Raw genomic sequence first — 15,229 nt, forward strand, 5'->3', positions numbered from 1 at the left:
AGTTTATTTATTTTGTTATAGCTGTGGCAACTTGGAACTTGTTCATTATTAATTAAGAAACCAGGAAAGGAAATAAAGGAGGATGGGCCGTAGCCCAGTGGCTACGAAGATGGGTCTGCCATGGAAAGTGTCCTGTACCAATCTTGGGCCTTGACTTAGTCATGGTTTCCCCTAGTAGGTTTAGGTATCCTACTCTCCCTCACCCGGGACACGGGTGGCGCTGTGGGTTAAACCACTGAGCCTAGGGCTTGCTGATCAGAAGGTCGGCAGTTTGAATCCCCGCGACGGGGTGAGCTCCCGTTGCTTGGTCCCAGCTCCTGCCAACCTAGCAGTTCAAAAGCACGTCAAAGTGCAAGTAGATAAATAGGTACCGTTACAGCGGGAAGGTAAACGGTGTTTCCATGTGCTGCACTGGTTTGCCAGAAGTGGCTTTGTCATGCTGGCCACATGACCTGGAAGCTGTACGCCGGCTTCCCAGCCAATAACGCGAGATGAGCGCCGCAACCCCAGAGTCGTCTGCGACTGGACCTAATGGTCAGGGGTCCCTTTACCTTTTATTCTCCCTCAGCCTTTTCCACTCCCATCTCTAATGTGCCACGACCATAAGACTGAGTAAGGATTACTGAGGTGGTGTGTGTTCTTTCAGCATTTAATGGAAGCAGAAGAGTCTTAACTTGGGCATGCCGCCTCACATTAGTAAGAATCACGTAATGGGTACAGCAGGGCCACTCTGTCCCCCAGCCCCACCCCGGAGGAACCTGTTGTATGTATTCTGGCTCCCTTCATGATGCAGACTTCTGCACATCATGTATAGAACAAGCTCTCATTTAGAGAAGTCCTCCTCTCTCCAAAAAGTGAATGGAGGAGGATGAGGCCAGTAGGACTTGTGGGAGTGGAACTAGCAGTCCTGCTCTCTCACTTCATGTGATTGTTGTGAGCAGGAAACCAAAATATGTCTTATATCATTATGAAGTTTTATTTTAAACTATTTATTTCTATTTATTTTGTGCCATTATAAGTCCATCCATCCATCCATCCGTCTGTCTGTCTTTCTATCCCATCTATCTGTCTATGTTGTTAGAAGTTTTAAACATTAGGGACATCATGCCAAGAAGAATGTCTGTATAACTGAAAGTAACTTACCTCACCTATGGAAATGACAGAAGGCAGCAGCTGAGCTATGTGATACTCCAAATCTCTGAATCAACTAACACAAATGGTATGTCTTATGTCTGAGAAATAAAAACATAAGGAGATTAAAGGGGCATATTGAGTGAGAGACAGAGGAACACAGATTGACCTCAGTTAATTTTGGAAAGCTTCTTTAGAAAAAGAAAAGTATATTGTACGGTTACACGTCCAACCTGGTAAGATGGGCTCCCTTTCTAGTGATGCTTATCAGAAACGCGAGGTTTTGGTGTAGCAAATGATCTTATGAAGAAACAGGTGTTTTAAACAGTCTGGATTACCCCCATTAATCTGCTTATCCTGAGTTAACTGAAGAGATTGGCTGCCATGCAGCGTCTAGATTGATTCCCAATCCAATCTTTTATTTATGCATGAGGATAAAAATGAAGGGAAATGTGCATTTGTGGTGCTGCAGTGTATACAGATGCCTGACTTGAAGTCGGGTCAGTTGTATTTGGGGGTATGTGCAGAGGAGGCAATGCTGCCATCGTTCCCATACATGCTGGGTTTATTCAGCACCTTCGGGGAAAAGTAATGCATGAGCGAACCCTTGCTTTATTGTCATCAGTGAGTAGCTATTATTCGGACATGCAGTTGCAAACCATAAGAGCAAGGGGAAAGCAGCTGTGCCAAATGGAAAGTTTTGGTGACCGTTATGAATTCCTTTCACACCACCCATTTCTGAAAGAAATTACAGGCTCATAATTTAAGCACAACAACTATAGCTATAGTGTGATAACACAAACCGGAACAGGCACACTATTAATTTGACCTGCAAAAGCCTCTAGTTGCTAGTCTGGCTGTCAGGTTCCTTTCTCAGCCAAACCTATGTGAATGAAAAAGCTTTGCTGGAATATAAACCTACGGAGCCAAAGAGGGGAAATGCGGGTAGGATTCCACCCAGTTGTTCCGTAGGAAGTAAATCTTGTCCCCACTTTCATTGAAAGGATAATGAATTTACAAAAAGGCCATGGGATGACAGATCTGGCATTTATTTTTTAAAAAAGATTTGGATTCTTGAATGACAAGTTTTAAAATATTTGGATATACCCTAAGCTGTTCCCTGTTCTCTGTTGCTGCAAATGGGCAGAGCCTCTGACTTATGTCTCAATGAATGTAAGTCCAAAAATAGCAAAGTCTTCTAGCATCTTAGAAACAAACAAATTTATTATGCCATAAGCTGTTGTGGACCACAGCTCACTATAAGGCGTGTATATAACATCTCCATCTGCTTAGGGTGGCTATATGTCCTACCCTACAGAGGACAACCCTCTAGTTAAAGGGCTGTCCTCTATTTGATGGAGTCCTCTTTTTAAAATCCTCTCTGGTCCAAGTCTAGTTTAAAGATAAAGAACCATACAAAGGGAGTTACCCATAAACATCTGGACATCACACTGAATAGCCACACAGGTTACCAAGTCAGAGTCTTCCCTACTATGGTGGTGTATGTTGTATGTCTATTTAAATTGTAATGATAGTTTCTAAACTTGCACGACTACATATAAATACATATATTTGTAGGTACATATTCATATGTACAAATTTCATGCAAATCTTTGCTTTTTTTGTTCTCTTCTTGGTGATGCACACATAATTCAAGCGCTGACAGAAGTTTAAGCATCTGAAAGACCCGCTAGGCTATTTCTTGTTTCTGGCATGAATTTCAGGAATCTTTACACAATTGTGATGGCTGGAACTTTGGTGTAGTTTTTTTTTTCTTTTAAGGAAGCTCCAGTCTCAGAGTCCCAAAACATCTACATGATTTTTTGTTCCCTGTGTGATGCCAAACAAAATTCTAAACCCTACCTGAAGCTTTTGTGAAACTGAGAGGCAGAAATCTCTCTCCCACGATAACATTGAGAAAACATGGTTAAACCTAGCACTGTTTCTTCCATGACTATGTAGGGAAAAGACATGATTTAACAACGTCAAGGCCTTAGTCATAAAACACAATTGCTGGAGTGTTTAAAATATTCATAGAGCAGTAAGCATTAACAACACCAGACTTCATCTTATAAAATTCTGTAATGCAAATTGAAATGAAGTGCTCCTTCCCAGATCCTTTTAAAGGTTAAGTGGCTGTGGCAAGAAGTGTTAAAATTGTGCATAAAGTGACATTCTCTAAAAATAAATATTTAGAGCTTGGACATTTTTCTTATTAAGACCTAAATCTGCCTTTTATGGCAGAAAAGCAGGGTTCTGTGAACCCCAGGATCTGGGCACCATCCCATTCAAAAGCTTCTAGTATTGAAAGTCACCATAACAGGAAAAGCAGGGCACAATCCACCCATGGTTATTGTACAGGCCTGCTCAAAAGTATGCCCCATTTAGTTCAATTGGACTTATTCCCAAGTATAACACAATGGGCTTTAGCACTTTGCAGTGCCATTGATATCAATGGGAGTTAAAAAATGTGATATAAATCACCCCAGCTGAAATATTTGGCACTTCAAAGCACAGAATTTCAATGAGACGATGCCCAAACACTATGGCATAAATGCAGAATTCCCAGTGTGGAACTGAATATTTTTTGCTCACAGCATGGTTATTAATGTAACCTAATTATCACATTTTTAATCTGTCTATCACTACCTTAGTCATGAATCACAGTTTTGAATAGGATACATTTTGCTCCTTAAACTTTTGTAATGAAGTTACTATGAATGAATTTGATAGACTACATCTGACACATGGCTGGCTTTGAAAAGAATGCACCTTTTGTTAAGTACTAATGATAAGCAAATTATTATTTGAAACATGTGCAAACCCCCTTTCAATAAAACTTTTTTAAATTGCAGCTCATAATGATGATTTCAGACTTTTGCTTGCAATTTTGTAATAGTGTAACAAAATAAATAGGTAGCAAAAGGGCTTTCTAAATGCCCTTTCAAAATCATGATGATGATGAGATGTTTTAGAGCACATTACTCACACGCTCTGAGATGAAGACCCAGCACTGTTATGGGACTAACAAATGGCCACAACTTTAACTTAAAGTGATCTGCAATGAGATAAATATCTCTGCAGTAGCCTTAATTCGACCCAAAAAGTGTGGGCTCCTACCTCTTAAAGGGAGAACTGGGATGACACACTTCGTGTCTACCTTACATGAGAAACTCCATCCTGGCTCCAAGAACAATATGGACTTTTGGCCTGATCCAGGAGGGATCTTCTTATATGTAATGATAACTTCAAGACTAGATTACTGCCCAATACTCTTTGTGTGGCTTCCCTTACAGCTGGTCCAAAATGGCAGCCTTCCATGTCATCTCTCACACTCCAACCCTTGGGAGCAGACTGTAAGGGGGACAGGGAATCAGCAAAAAGGGCTCTGCTCGCCTTTCTATTCATGAAAGCCTCCATTCTGATGGATTAAATGATTACTTGTGAATGGAAGGGGAGCATTGAATACAACTTCAAGTTGTTCAAGGGGTGGTGGTTCAGCTTCAAGAATGCTTGAAAGAAATTGATTGATCCATTCCAGTCTGGCTCTGGGGCCAGTTTGGCACTGAAACCACCTTTGTCACCTTGGTAAATGACATTTGTTGGGGGAGAGAACATTTCTTAGGAGAGAGATGTAGGGTCTACAACCTTGCTCATTCTCCTTGAATGAGTGGTTTCCAGTACCATTGACTTTCTCCTTGAGTGGCTTTCAATACCACTCAATACTTGTGGAATGTGACAGGGAGGTGAGGGTCAGGGGCATTGTACTTCAGTTTTTCCGTAACTACCTCAATAACTACCGTATTATAATATTATAATAGTTTCCAGAGAGTAGTTATTAGGAGGGTGCACTGCTGAGCACCAAGGGAGCTGTCATCAGGAAATATGGAGTGAACTGTCATCGATACACAGATGACACCCAGCTCTACTGCTCTACTCCATCTGAGTCATGAGAGGCAGTAGTTATTTTTTGTTGTTGTTGTTTAGTCATTTAGTCGTGTCCAACTCTTCGTGACCCCATGGACCATAGCATGCCAGGCACTCCTGTCTTCCACTGCCTCCCGCAGTTTGGTCAAACTCATGTTCGTAGCTTCGAGAACACTGTCCAACCATCTCGTCCTCTGTCGTTCCCTTCTCCTAGTGCCCTCCATCTTTCCCAACATCAAGGTCTTTTCCAAGGATTCTTCTCTTCTCATGAGGTGGCCAAAGTATTGGAGCCTCAGCTTCACGATCTGTCCTTCCAGTGAGCACTCAGGGCTGATTTCCTTAAGAATGAATAGGTTTGATCTTCTTGCAGTCCATGGGACTCTCAAGAGTCTCCTCCAGCACCATAATTCAAAAGCATCAATTCTTCGGCGATCAGTCTTCTTTATGGTCCAGCTCTCACTTCCATACATCACTACTGGGAAAACCATAGCTTTAACTATATGGACCTTTGTCGGCAAGGTGATGTCTCTGCTTTTTAAGATGCTGTCTAGGTTTGTCATTGCTTTTCTCCCAAGAAGCAGGCGTCTTTTAATTTCGTGACTGCTGTCACCATCTGCAGTGATCAAGGAGCCCAAGAAAGTAAAATCTCTCACTGCCTCCATTTCTTCCCCTTCTATTTGCCAGGAGGTGATGGGACCAGTGGCCATGATCTTGTTTTTTTTGATGTTGAGCTTCAGACCATATTTTGCGCTCTCCTCTTTCACCCTCATTAAAAGGTTCTTTAATTCCTCCTCGCTTTCTGCCATCAAGGTTGTGTCATCTGCATATCTGACCAACGAAACAGATAACAAACTCCACATACCGTAGATACATTAAAACTAAGAGGAAAGTGAAATGAATACATTGAAATATATTACAGCTGAGGTGCTTGGAGACAGTGATGGACTAGATGTAGGCCAATAAACTGAGGTGAAATCTTGAAAAGGGAGAGATGTTATGTGTTCCAAGTTCTCAAGTCCGGGAGGTGGGCAGATATCCTGTTCATGATCCAAAGGCAAGGTCAGGCAGAAGTCCCTGAGCAATGCCTTATGGTGAAGGATGGGTAATAAATCCAATAAATAATAATAACAATTGTAGATGGGTGCCTGTGAAAAATCAGCATTGGAATTAAAGCCTAATGTGTAAACACATGAGCACCGAGTTCAGTAAGTTCTTTAATCACCCTATGCTGCCTTTTAGCCCTTGCCTTTAAGTTCTGCCTTGTGACTCTCCGTTTCATCCTAGATTATGTTTATATAATGCACTTTAGAATCTGCAAGAGAAAACATGCAGTCACAGAGAACATTTCTGAAGTTGAGAATATTATGCAATTTGTCATTTTTGAGATGACTGAGGATAATTCCAGCTAAAAATCGGGGCAAAGAATTTACTCTTCCATCTACAACAACACTGTTAAGCGCGGTTCGGTGTAAACACAAGACTTCTAAATTTTTAAACATACTTGGCTGGGCGTGGGAATCAGGGAGAACAAATGAATGTTGACTGGAACAGGGCCTTGAACTCTTCTGTGTTCATTTCTCTTTGGTTATATCGAAATAATCTCCCATTGGGGCGAAACTGTTTGCAGCAACTAGAGGTAGGGGACAATTAATGTCTCCAGAAATGCCTCTCTCCACATTCCAGTCCTGATATAGATTCTGTAAGAGTTAGACAAAAACATATCCCCAGCCATAACATCTTTACTATGACAGAAGAGAGGAAGGGCAGCATAGGCCATCACTCCTTAGCAAATGCCTTTTGTTTGAATGTGACCAACCTGCTTGCTTCATTTGGTACTCAGATTGACTATAGATGGGCTATAGGTTTGTGTGCTTCGTCACTGCCTCCCAGGTGATATCCAAATGAAATTTCGGACTCTGTACTTGAAAGGGGGAACCCATTGTTGAAATAACAGCTGGAACCTCCCAGGTTGTTACCTTCTATGTCCAATGGACCAGAGAATGGGAACGTGCGATTTCCTTGCCCAGGGCTTCTATTGAAAAGCACTCAATAGTTGAATCCCACTCATTGGTCTTCAAAAGGCATTTAAAGACCATTACTGTCTCCACCTCATGAATTATGGGAGGGAAAGCATTACAGAGAGGGGATACTATCACTTTTGTGTTGCCACCAAGTGACAACATGACAAATATATACTTGTTGTAGATGTTCTCTCTCTGTGTGTGTCTGTGTGTACTTCTGATTTCAGACACATCTGAGGAAGGCTGAGTATAAAAATAGCATACCTGGGTAACCTATTTAGTTTGCCGCTCGGTTCATTTCACATACACACCAGGGGGCCTTAAGGCTTCCTTTCAATCTTTTTTATAGCAGTGCATTCAGTTATCAGTGTGTGAAGGATAGGATTCTATTGGGTTGAGAGTGAGGGCAAGGAAGAGGGGTAAAGAGAAACCCTGAAAAAGAAGGTTGCTGTTAAACTACTGAAGGAACCAGGAAAAATGCTCTACCCTAGATGAGAAGAATTGGATCTTTTTTTAAAAGCTTCCCTCTGCAAAAAAAGCCTTTTTGGTTCCACCAGATGGCATGCACTCATCAAATCAGGCTGCACTGTGATCATATATACTTGCTCCAAGAAACAGCTGTCAAAAAGGATAAAGCCGTACATACTAAGCTTTAGGACCTAAAATAATTTGTCACAAGAGATTCTATTATGCTACACTTGATTTCTGTAATCCTTTTAACATCTCACAGAAAGGTAGCACATCCTCAAAAATGAAGGGATTTAGGGTGGGGGTTGTTTTGCTTTCATCGTCTAGTATCCAAATGGCTCTTAATGGGATTGCTCCTTCTAACTAATGAAAGCAGGCTACGCCTAATGACTCTGTAAGGGAGATACTGCCTGGTAAGAAATCACAGTGATGATAACAACCCCAATTAGAGTTGTTGGGGTTTTTTTTGAGGGGAAGGTATTAAATATGAAGGCAGCCCAAAAAGAGAGAGAAAAGAATTTAGGTAATAAGAAGCGTTAATGACATGGAGCTGTAGGATCAGGCAGGATAAGTGTGCTTAAGCCTGGAACTCAGTATTGTACTATTGCAATCATTCCATTAGTGCAAGCATTTCTGCTTACTAGATGGGATGATCTCCTCTCACCTCCTCTGGCATGCTGTTCTGGGGGTTCTCCTGGACACACACCTCCAAGCCAATTTGGGGTGGGGGTGCACAGGGGGGAAAGAGAAAGAAAAGTGCTGTTGCACTAGCAAGGCTCATTGCAATAGCTCTCACTAGCACTAGTACAACAGTTTCTTTGAATCTGAGCCTAAGGCAGCAGTCTTGGACCCCAGCCTTAACCAAGCAACCACTTCTCTAGGGATTGCTGCAGTTACCTCTTGAGCTCACCTCACCTCTGTGCCTTAATTATAATATTGAACTGAGATAAACACACAGTCAGTTCCATTAGGAATCATTTATCCTTATCCGCAGCTGCCTTGGAATGCAGCCTCACCTGTGGCCAGTTGATCTGTCCTGAGTTCTCTGCTTCTAGCCTAGTTAGGAACCCTTACAAGGAAGCAGGAAGATACTGCTGACAGACTGGTCTGCTAGGGCAGGTAGGACAAAGTTATATTCTGTTACTCTTTGTCCCTCCCTGAAACTCATCTGCCTGGTTGGTTGGCCTGTTTGGTCTTTTGCACAATTTCTCTAGGCCCAGCACAAACTTGTAACATGAGAGTGGGTGGGCCTGAAAGTTCAACACACATATGACTTAGAGTGCTTCTGAATTGTTAGGAGGAATTCATGCGCAAACCAAAAATTTTGGTTTACCCAGTTAAAGTGGATGAAAGCAATCAGTCAGCCAAGCACAACAAATCCAGTAGTTGTTTTTAAGGTGCACACATGGCAGCTAGGACCATAATGAGGAGATGCACTGAAAAGTGTGGGGTGAATGAATGTTTAATAGTAAGGTGTATAAGCACCCCACAAGCAAATCAGGATGAATGGTTGGTCATTGTATAACTGCTGTGTAAACCAATCAGAAGATGTTCAATAAAGACTGGACATAGTCTAACTGCCACATAAGCTTTGTGCAAGCAAATCAGGATGAATGCTCAATGAACAGGTTTTCTCAAGGAACCCTCAAATGTGCATGCTAACTCATGGGACAACAGTGATGGGGCTGGGAAAAAATGGATGCCATCATGGTGGGGGTGGAGACATATTCTGGAAGTCCCTGGCAACATGCTTTGCCCCTCTTCATGCAAATGATGCACAAAGGGGGCATGTGTTTGTCCTTATGAAACCTGAAGCAGTGATTTCACTGAAATGGCCCCATTGTGTAAAAATGCAACATTGTATTTTTACAATGTGAAAAACACAACTATTGCACAGATGTTCAAGATTGCTATCAAGGATCAGACTACAGTAGTAGACTATTGTGAGTTGGAGAAACCCAAATTAGAAATTGTATCAGCGCCAATCCATTCAAATTAACCTTGATAAACAAATATTGCCTAGCACAAACCAGTGATGCTATGAGGGACGTAGGAGTCAAAATTAGGCCACAGGCTTATAATGTTAGTCTAATATACACAGCTGGAAGTAATGTATATGAAAGGTGTTATGTATTATGTATTTAATTTGACTGCAGTACTCATTCTGGCCACCGTGGCTGCAGTTCTCACTCAGGTCCACAACATGCAAATGAAGGATTAAGACTGCTGTTCACGGATTGGGTAACTAGGGGAAGTTTGTTACTGTTGCAAGTTACTGAGTACTATATAAGCCAGCCGGCTAAGCTATTGTGCAGTCCAGGACTCAGAGCTGAAATAAAGAACTGGTTTTTTTTAAAAGAGCTGTGTCTTCATCCATCTTTCCCACGACTCAACAAAAAGGGATGATGTTCAATAAAGGGCTTTAGTAATTGCGAAAAAGGGTTTTGGAAAAACCATTGAAAGCAGAGCAAGGTTTCTCTTCTGTCTTTTTATTTATTTTGGTGGGAGAGGCATTTTTGTAAATAATAATAATAATTGGACAGAGACATATGGTACAAACCAGACCACTGGGTTTCAGTGGTGTATAATCCCTAGTTTGATTTTAACTGGCTGACACAGCAAAGGCAATCCAGATTTCCTTGGATTCACAATCATCCCGACTAGCAATTCAGCACCACAGCAACCTTGCTGGCCATCATTTTAACTTCTCCGTCATGTCTGGACTGCACAGCTTGGCATTTCATACAGGGACAGCCCCAGGGATGAAAAGGCTATAGGCAAAGTGGCATCTAGATTCTCCTCAGTCGGTCGGCCCTCTCAGGCCTGCTTGGTAGCTGCAGCACTCTGGTCAATACTGGAAGCGGGATCAAGTGCCTGAGTCTTTCTGCATTTTAACTTCCCACAATGCTCCAGAGTGATACTGCATCAGGGAGATTGTACGAAATGAATAGGTCAGTGAAATCCAACCATCCAGCACTGCAAAGAGCAGGCATAGGCAAACTCGGCCCTCCAGATGTTTTGGGACTACAACTCCCATCATCCCTAGCAAACAGGACTAGTGGTCAGGGATGATGGGAATTGTAGTCCCAAAACATCTGGAGGGCTGAGTTTGCCTATGCCTGGCAAAGAGCATCAAGTCATTTATATCTATATATATATCTCTCTCTGGATATCTATCATCTATCTATCTATCTATCTATCTATCTATCTATCTATCTATCTATCTATCTATGGGGCTCAGGGCAAGTGGTAGCAGTAGGCCCTGCTGGAGCACTGGGGCCCTAGCAGTTTCCCAGTGCTGGGTACCCAGCCAGTCTTGAGACCCACCCTGAATTCATAGGCCCTGGCTCTCTCCCCACTCACCATTTGAACGAGCACTTGCTATATATCTATGTATTATAAGATCTCTATCCAATCAATCAATCGATCATTAGATAGAAAGTCAATAATATATACCTTGTGTGCAGATCCCTCTAAAGTCCAGTAATTTGACCTCTGCATGTTTCACCAGGCATAAATGTCATTTGAAACACAGAAGCTCTCACGGAGTAAGCGAATGGGCCAAACAAATAATCTCAGTATTTATGTTGGCTTTAGTTTAGCTAGCAGAGGGGGTAGCATTTTGGATAGGTTTCTATTCTGCAGCTAAGAATCTCTTGGCAGCATCTATGAGAAGCACAGACAACAGCAGCCAAGGAAAGAACAGTGGAAACATACTTAAATCCCATGTAATAAAATGCAGATGTATGAGAAGAATCTTGAGCAGTCGTTACTTCATAGTTCATATTTATTCCAAGTCACTGCTAGGAATGGCTACCCCTGGAAATGATGCCTTCCTCTTATGTTTTGCTGTCCTTATTAATGGATCTGAACTGTTCACACATGGATCTAAGATTCACCAAAATGCTGGAGTGCTAGAAGTCAAGGTTTCACATTTGGGCAAATAAAGTAATACAGATTTTGTTTGAGGTGGTTGTGGAAGAACCTAATCAAGACTTGAACTTGATCAGCATTTTCTTAAATTTAACTTTCACATATTCCACATTGGATCACATTCTCGTTCCCAAATTGTTTAAAATAGCCACATTGTTTTTGATAAACTGATGATAAAAGGATAGAAAAACAATTGTGCTTTTCACATTGTACACTTAGTTTTAATTCATCTGTTCATGATGGTCAGTCTTGGGAATGAAAAACCACCTCTCATTAGTTTATTCATCTTCTCCAAGACATATGCTCAAAGTCCACTATTTTACCCAAAGTATCAGATTCCTAGTGAAACCTTACCATTTCACTGGAGACAATTTACAGCTGACAAGTTTCTTCTAACTAAGATATAAACATATCTGTATCTGTATACTGTAAGAGATGTGGTGAAATGAAGAAGGAACAGGCTTAGATCCAGTGTGGTTAAGAGCGGTAGACTCGTAATCTGGTAAACTGGGTTCACGTCTCCGCTCCTCCACATGCAGCTGCTGGGTGACCTTGGGCCAGTCACACTTCTCTGACGTCTCTCAACCCCACTCACCTAACAGAGTGTTTGTTGTGGGAGAGGAAGGGAAAGGAGAATGTTAGCTGCTTTGAGACTCCTTATTTATTCTTTTTTTTCAATGAGTACACTCATAGAAGTTACGATTTTTATCTTTATTTCCTTCCATGTTGATTTATATTAAAATCAATATAGTGGAGCACAACCTTGCTTTTGTTTCTTGATCTCTGTGGCTTCTGTTACCATTGACTATGATATCCTCCTGGCACCTTGGAATGGAAATTGTGGCCCTTGTGTTACAGGAGTTCTGTTCCTACCTAAGGGACCAAGTCCAGAGAGTAGCACTAGAAGAGTGCTTTTTGAGCCCCAAGCAGTTAGTACCCCCAATTCTGTTTAGTATCTGCATGAAGGTGCTGAGAATTGTCATCAGGAGTTTGCGCCAAGGTGCCATCAGCATGCTGTTGACACTCCGCTCTATTTCACCACAACGTCTGGATCAGCAGAGGCAGGGTGCAATGTTGGGATGGATGAGGGGAAATTGGCAGGGCTTGAATCCTGGCAAGATGGGTGGGTGAGGGCGTCCCATGTTCGAGAAATTGGTCAGTTGTGTGCCCTGAACGCAGTTGCAATTGCCCTGAAGGAGCAGGTAAGCAGTTTAGTAGTGGTTTGGGATTCTTCTCTGTCACTGGAGGCCCAGGTAGCCTCAGTGGCTAGAAATGCCTTTTAGCAGCCAGCCACTGAACTGCAATCCACCGCATGTAACAAAAATGTCCAAAATGTTCATAAGCATGCCTGTTGCAGCTGAACTAGACTGAGCTCAATGCTTCATCAGATTCTGGATAAATATAGACAACCATTTAGCAACCAATTGGTGTCCCTGAGAAGCAACCGCCTAGAAAGGTTATTAAGAAATAGTCTTCTTTGAAAGAAAAGGATTCCAGAATTTATTGCCCCTGACAAAGTTATTAAACCAAATATTGTTTTAATTATGAACACTTCACTGCTGCTATTCTACCTTGGGTCCCCCCCCAAAGTATATTGTGCATACTTACTTGAAAGAGGGGGTTTTTTTTAGCCCCTGGGGGCACATTAGTCCAGCTGAAATGCCCAGAAAAGCAGCCACAGTGTTTCTGTATCTTTTCTGCAGTTCATTGACTTAATACAGATTCTTTGGAGAGTTGGACATTGAACACCTAATAATAATAAAAGGTCACAGTGCAGTTGCAACTAATACAAGATTCTGAACGAAAGAATTTTGACAACTCCCATGGTTCTAAAATCAAAGAATCCTCTTTCAAAATGCAGGCTCATTAAAACAAGACAAATGCCCAGAAAACAATGGTGTGTGAATTGTGCAACAGTACATACAAAATGAAAATGGTGCTGACAGGAAATGAATCCACATTTTACAAGGCATACTGTGGGGGAGAAGAGCTTGCTTAGGCTAAATGTTGTCACATATGCATTTGGAAATTGTGAAGAGTGTGCTGTGTGACTTTATTTCCATGATGATAAACTTCCCAAGCCACATTGCTGGACACTCATGGAGAAGTGATTCAGTGCCCCTTGAATTAAAACAGAGATCTGAATATGGATTTTCTGATTCTCAATAAACTTCTGCAGAAAGGGTCAAGTTCCTTGGCTTTAGGGAGTTGAACATAATGGAAAAATGTCACAAGATAGTCTTCACATTTTCCAAATGCAAACTTGTGTGTGTGTGTGTGTGTGTGTGTGTGTGTGTGTGTGTGTGTGAAAGCATGTTTTTCTTCACGTCCCAGCCGTTTCATGGGGACAGACATAATCATCCTCTCTTCTGCTCAAATCCTGGTGATTCTTATATCATGAGTTGCACAATGGAAAATAACAACTTTGACATGAATATACAAACAAAAACTGATTTGATGTCCCCTTATGCTTCATCTCCTTCCTTTTATGCAGATGTTTCTTGTATTCAGGGTGTTTTGTTTTCTTATGTATGGTGTGGAGAAAGTGGCTAGAGAAAAGTTGTTCTCTCTCTTTCATAGTTCTAGATCTGGAAGCTGAATGCTGGAAAAGTCAGGAACCACAATCATCCTTGTGGGTAGCATGAAGCAGTCTCTTTTCCATCCATGTACACTCTTGGGTATTGGTATTTAGGCAACATGTTTTCTGTTGAACCTCAGTTAATGTGAAGCAGCTCTGACGTAGCAATGTTAAGATGCGTTGGCCGTAAAGAGATACAGAGATGGAATCTATAAAAAGTTGAGCCTGAGCTGTAAATAACTCGTGAAATACTTAAGTTATCACATAAAGTAGAATTGTTGGGAGCACAAGCCTTATGCTTGATTTTGAGGCTCATTAAAAGTTTTGGTCTCATTAAAGTACATATTTCAATCTCATTAAAAAGTTAACATTTGGGGCTGGCAGCTGTGATGAGGCAGATGGCACCATAAAAAAAGAAAAGAAAAGGGAAGGCTATACCTCAGATTCTGAAGAACGTGGTTAAAGAGCTACTTTGAATCACGCCAAGCTGGCTCCACATCACTCAAGCAGGAAGTCTTTAGCTTCAATGCAATGGCTGAATTGAAAGGCTTAGGAATTGGGAGAACTCCGGAAGAGAAGCATTGCTCTCGCCCAACTATCTATGCATTCTTCTGATTTTTTCTGGCTTTCTGAACAGTCTGAACAGTAGTTCCTTTTTCTTTTCTTCAGTGAACATTTTCTCTTGTTGTTTGCTATGTCCCAAATGCTTTGCTGTGGAGATCCGTTTGGTTAGTCCCTCCTAACGTTTCCATTTGCTTTTCCAAACTGATTTCTGTCAATGCTTATATAGGCATGTTCATTCCCCCCCTCCAGTTTCTCTCATTTTAAGAAATGAGAGATTTCTTGCATTTGATTTTTTTTTTTTTTAGATCAGTGGCAAGTGGTGTCCGCCCCTCCAGATGTCAGTGTCCTCTAAGTCCCTCCAGCCAGAATGGCCAATGATGAGAGTTGTAATCTAAGAACATCTTCTGGGCCAGAGGTTCAACACTCCTATTTAGATTCTAAACACACAGAGAAAAAGTTAGTTTTAAATTTCTGTGCAGAATCTAGTTGTGTTAGGCATTTAATAAGTAATAATATTTTAGCTCCTGTATTTAACATTTTAGCTTCCAATGAAGGAAACCTACAAATAATTTTGTAACACTAAGAAGTCAGGGTGAACAACATGGTA

The 15,229-nt window shown here is 41.5% G+C and overlaps 1 protein-coding gene across 2 annotated transcripts in view; it reads left to right on the forward strand.

The window, feature by feature from the left end:
* The window catches only part of SLC1A2 (solute carrier family 1 member 2), a 96,775-nt gene that overhangs the window by 36,924 nt on the left and 44,622 nt on the right, over window positions 1–15,229 (forward strand). The gene's annotated exons all lie outside the window — the stretch shown is intronic.

This window comes from Zootoca vivipara, chromosome 1, assembly GCF_963506605.1.
Source record: "Zootoca vivipara chromosome 1, rZooViv1.1, whole genome shotgun sequence".
Lineage (NCBI taxonomy): Eukaryota > Metazoa > Chordata > Lepidosauria > Squamata > Lacertidae > Zootoca > Zootoca vivipara.